At 37.5% G+C, this 5,748-nt stretch overlaps 1 long non-coding RNA gene across 1 annotated transcript; it reads right to left on the minus strand.

The window, feature by feature from the left end:
* Positions 1–4,492: 4,492 nt before the first annotated feature.
* Positions 4,493–5,267, minus strand: LOC145798403 (uncharacterized). Its single transcript, XR_014339257.1, has 3 exons — positions 5,158–5,267; positions 4,833–5,075; positions 4,493–4,750 (listed from the first exon to the last, which is right to left on the minus strand). It is a non-coding gene; the product is annotated as an uncharacterized LOC145798403 (long non-coding RNA).
* Between the last annotated feature and the right edge of the window lie 481 nt (positions 5,268–5,748).

Raw genomic sequence — 5,748 nt, forward strand, 5'->3', positions numbered from 1 at the left:
GATAGTGGCAAAACCATCTTTTCTAAGCCCACCCGAGGGTGGCAAAATCTGCATTTTTAGCCTACTTGCGAGTAGCAAACCATCTTTCAAAAATAAACATGAAATGTTTTGTTCCAATTCAGGCGATCCAGTCTATACTTGTATGCTGTGCGCATCACATAGTAACCTAGGCTAATAACCGGAATAAGAACACACAATGTTTTCAAAAATAGATATCATGGTTAGTAGAGGCCGATCTTTGATCGGGCGAGCGGGGGTGCTCACGAAGTGACCTTCCCCAATCGTACCCAAGTTCCCGAGCCGAGGCAACTTTGGTGATGACGGACACGTGGCCTTTTGGCACCGAGTCAGGGTTTCCTAAATTTCCCAAAATAAAATATTTAGGTGGCGACTCTGTATCTGGCAAAGCAGTCCATGTTTGGCACTTCTTTCAAAAATCTGTTTTCTCAAAACGATTTGCCGGATTTGGACTCTTTGGTTCAGACTTAGAACCGTGACTACAAATCTAGTCCGAGCTATAGCGAGGTCCCCCGCGGGCTTGTTACAGCATGCATGTTTGTTTTGCATTTTGGTACCATCATTTTAGCACTTTGGCCACTGATTTGGGCATGTTTGAGAGTAGCCCATTTCAGTTTAAGTCCATCTTACCATGTTGTTGCATGCTTGTTTCATTTTGCATATTTAGGTTGTATGCCTATTGCATATTGTATGCTTGCATGCTCATGTTGCATTAGATTTGTATCATGCTTAAGTTGTTTGCATGCTTGCTTGCATGCTTAGGTTGCATTGCATTATGTGTGCATTCCCTTGCCTCTTGAGCAAGCATGATAGAGGTTGGGGTCCCTTATGTGTTTTGTGCATTTCATTTGATATTGAATTACAAACTTGTCTTCTTTGGCCATCATGCATTGGAATGCGTGATTGATGGCCCGAGGGTCGGGAACTACACTCCTTTGAGTCTTAAACATGATAGGGGGTGTGGTTGCAAACATTGTCTTGCAAATGTATTGCCATGCTCTGTCTGTCCTCTGTTGCAGTAAAATGAGCATTTTACAGGAAGGGATGGCCGATCGACTGTCTTCAGTGCCGGTCGGCTAACAATATTTGGCCGATAAGCTCATATTTGGTCGATGACCACTGTCCATGGGCCGATGGCCACCTCTCTTGGCCGATGACCTCTCAGAGTGTCCATGAGGTGGTTCAGAAGCATCACAGAGATTTTCACAGTTTCCAGAGGTGCAAAATAGTGCAAACTGAGGCAGCATAAGGCATGGCAACGGATTTCCGAGCGAAGCCGACCGAGTATGCATTCATTTCTCGTCTCGAGGCCATTTCAGTGTTTTAATAACTTAGAATAGTTATTTATTTTGATTTGGTTATGTAATTAATTAATTAGCTTGTTAGTTAGTTAATTAGATGATTTGTATTATTCTTTCAGTCCCTCCGTCGAGAGGGCACAATTTTGTAATAAGCGTGCGTGTGTGCGATGCATGTCTTCCAAACCTCCATTTCTTTCTCCTTTTTACTTAACTGCTTATGATGGTTAGTTCTAGGTCATTTTTCAATTAGCATCATTATGCTTGCATGTTTGCATCCATTCATCTGTATTGCATGCACCGAGCTCAGCGCATCATACTAACTGCATTGTATTTCAATTCCAAGTTGAATATATGTATGGAATTGTCACATCTCGTATGCCATCTTAGAATAGCCGAGCCTATTTCTAGTTGCATCTTGGCATGTGTTGCATTAGCCATCTTAACATGAACTAGGATCACGCATGATTTCTAACTAGTTCTTTGTTTTGGCTCGGAGTACACTGTGAGTGTTTATGCTTTAGCATCTTGCATGTGTGTGCGTGTTAACATGACAGCATGCTTGCCATGAGGCTAATTGCTTACGTGATATAACTGCCTGAATGCCTGTAGGTGAAGGTTGGATTACTTGAATTGGAATAATTCATTGAAATCCGCATTTTAGCCTACTTACGAGTAGCAAACTTCAAACCATTTCCAAACAAACGGATATGTGATGCTTTGTTCCAAATTAGGCGATCTAGTCTATACTTGTCTGCCGTGCGCATCACATAGTAAGATTAGCTAATTAATCGGAATAAGAACACATGTGTTTTCAAAAACAAGATGTCATGTTTAGTACAGGCCGATCTTTGATCGGGCGAGCGGGGGTGCTCATAGATGACCTTCCCCAATCATACCCATGTTCCCAAGCCGAGGCAACTTTGGTGATGACAGACACGTGGCCTTAGGCAACGAGTCAGGGTTTCCTAAATTCCCCCAAAACAAAATATTTAGGTGGCGACTCTATATCTGGCAAAGCAGTCCATGTATGGCACTTCTTTACAAAAATCAGTTTTCCAAAACGGTTTGCCGAATTTGGACTCTTTGGTGATTTATCAATCTCACATCGTATATTGTGAGATCAGATTAAGAACCGTGACATTTTGAGTCTGAACTGTAGCATGAAGCCCCAGGGCGTGTCTACAGTAACCACTATGTTTACTAAAGTATTTCTTTTTATTTTTTGATAATTTTGAATGGCCAATAAAATCTTGTAATTGTTCAGCATTCCATTTGACCGCATGTGTTTGGACAATTTGTATTTCTTGATGACAACTCATTAATTGGAAAATGGCAAAAAGTTCGATGATAAGGTTGTGTTAGTTTTTTTATTTTATTTTATTTAAGTTTATTTTTAAAAATCATTTTGTATGTATTTATGGCCTTATTGAATTTGTTTTGCAATATTTGAAGTCAGAGAATTAAATATTAGAGGCCATTAAATGAAATTTATTTGTTTGTAGTAAAACTTAATAGTCTTAAACACCAATCATATCCTTGGGAATTTTGTTCATAAATTATTGTAGCAGCAACAAATTGCACTAACATACCAAACTTGAGATTCTAACCAACCCAACAATGAAAGTTCACGGCAAGAGACAAAAAAGATACAATTCATCTTCAACGTGATATCCACACAAGCTCTTGGTGGACTTTGAATTTAGGCACCTATGCTAGGCATGCTTTTAGACTTTAATTTTTTGTTCATTGAAATTGAAACGTCAAGTGTTGTTACCTTGATAAGCTTGGCAATTTAACCGTTGGCATCGTTCTAAGAGGTTGTGGAAGAACATCCTAGAATACAACCAAGTTGGTTGAGCAGTCAGTGAAACAGAAAAAATTATATGCATGGGAGAGAGCAAGAACTTTTTAGGTTGTCATTTGTGCTAAAGACATTTGAACATCGTAATTCAACTTCCATGGTATGTCCACACAACACTGCAGGAAATTCAGCATTTAGCGGCGTTTAAACGCCGCTATAAGTGTCAAAAACGCCGCTAATTCTTTTTACGACGCTTAGCACCAAACGCCGAGGACGCGGCCGTCGCCATAACTTTGTGACGTTTTAAAAATGTCGTTATATTAGTATAGGCGGCGTTTAAAAACGCTGCCAAATGTCTTACTTAACAAATCATGACACCATTATGATATTTAGCAACATTTTTAAAATGTCGTCATATCTTTTTTAAAAAATCTAACCGTTAATATTTAGGGTTTAAGTGGCGTTTTTGAAAAACGCCGTGACATCTCCTTTTTTTTTTGAAATTATACTAATTTTATGTGATTAAACTAAAAAAATACATATAATAAAATTGAATAACAATAATATAAAATAATAACTTACATTCAAATAGCAAATGCATCATTAATTCACTTTCCCATTCACCAATGACCATTACCCACAAAATAACATATCCACAAATGATATTTTAATATTACCCCCAAAATAACATATCCAAAAATTGTAGTCACAATTCTCAACCAAAATATTAATTACTACTTTGTATACAAATCCACAAAATAGCATTACCCTCTTCTCTCTCTCTCTCTCTCTCTCTCTCTCTCTCACCACTCCCTCCCCCATTTAACATAAAAAATAAGAAGAAACTGAACCAAAACACCCAACTCCCCAATCAGATCAAAGGAAAAAAAAGAAAAAGAAAAAAGAAGAGAAATAAGAATCCGAAGGAAAGCCCCCATCCATCCTTCATTGTCATTCTGAATCGCTCTCCATGCTGCTTCCCATGGCCTTCAATCCTTTCGGTCTCTGCCAATCATAAAACATAACAACAAACCAAGAAGAAGATCCAAATCAAAATAACCATGCACTCAGCTTTAGTTTATAAGTTAAATTATTGGCTTCTAACTATAACTTCACCCATGAATGAAATTATTTTCTAGAGTCCATTAAGCATGTCAGCTATTACCAAGAATTAGATAAAACAGCTCCTCTCCATTTTTTTGAGAAAGTGAAACTTACTTGTATAGATAGGCGGCAATCCCAAAAATTATGCACAACAGCATAATATCAATACAGAAATTTTGACTGGAGCTCAGCTGAAACAAATCAAAACTTTCTGTCAAATGCAGCAAAGAGATCTACGACATAGCATAGCTGAATCTCTGTCTCTGTCTCTCTCTCTCTCTCTGCAACACACAAAGTGATGCAAATCTACAGAAAATACAGTGGCAGCTCAATCACCTAGTTAACAGTATCCTTAAGTCTCACATTGGTGTTCTTAAGGTCAGATGTTGCATTGTCGACTTGTAGGATGTGAAAATACACCATTAATAATTTAAGAATACTTGTAGCTTCAGATATTACTAGGACGGGATGTGTTCTCAAACCTTCGTGTCAATCTGTCCATTAAAGGAACTTGCCTATCCATTTCCTGTGTGAATTGCAAAGTCAAAAATTGATGTGCACAAAATGGGACAAAGCAACAGATACAAACGCACAAGGCAGTAGCAAACCTCATTCAAATCATGGGCCATGTTTTTCAATTTATCCAAACCTTCTGATATCACTTCCAATCCTTGGTCCTGTGTGAACATCAAAGTAAAACATAGTTAGATGCTGCATTGTTGACCTGTAGGGTGTGAAAATACACCATTAATAATTTAAGAATACTTGTAGCTTCAGATATTACTAGGACAGGATGTGTTCTCAAATCTTAGTGTCAATCCGTCCATTAAAGGAACTTGCCTATCCATTTCCTGTATGAATTCCAAAGTCAAAAATTGATGTGCACAAAATGGGACAAAGCAATAGATACAAATGCATAAGGCAGTAGGAAACCTCATTCAAATCATGGGCCATGTTTTTCAATGTATCCAAACCTTCTGATATCACTTCCAATCCTTGGTCCTATCTGAACATCAAAGTAAAACACATTATTTTTATTTTTTTTATTTGGAATCAATAGAATAATGGATGCAGAAATCACAGAAGAATAAATCCTCATCAGAAAGGAAAAATCATATTTCCCTCCAATTAAAAAAAGAAAGGTATTCAACTCTAAAGAATTACATGCCTGCTTCATTTTCTAAATTTCCTATGCAAATGAATTCCATTGACCTGATCAATGTTGACAAGCCTTGTCTGGTTTTTATATCTATACTAACCTCACCACAAAAAAACAAAAAAACAAAAAACAAAAAAAACAAAAAAACAAAAAAAAATTAGTGCTGCTTTATATATGAAGGACCTGAGAAATCTATTTTCTAATCTTGTTGGATTTAATCGAACGAGGCTCCAAATCACCCAACAAAACCGGTTCTGTGGTTTCCTAAACAACCACTAAAGCTTTGCATCATTTGTGCAAAGTGGCTGTTCAAACCAGAAGTCACATGCCTAGGCTTTTTCTCTTGAAAATTAGAAATTTTTGCT

The sequence above is a fragment of the Camellia sinensis genome, chromosome 8 (assembly GCF_055761805.1).
Source record: "Camellia sinensis isolate YWXY chromosome 8, ASM5576180v1, whole genome shotgun sequence".
In the NCBI taxonomy this organism is placed as follows: Eukaryota; Viridiplantae; Streptophyta; class Magnoliopsida; order Ericales; family Theaceae; genus Camellia; species Camellia sinensis.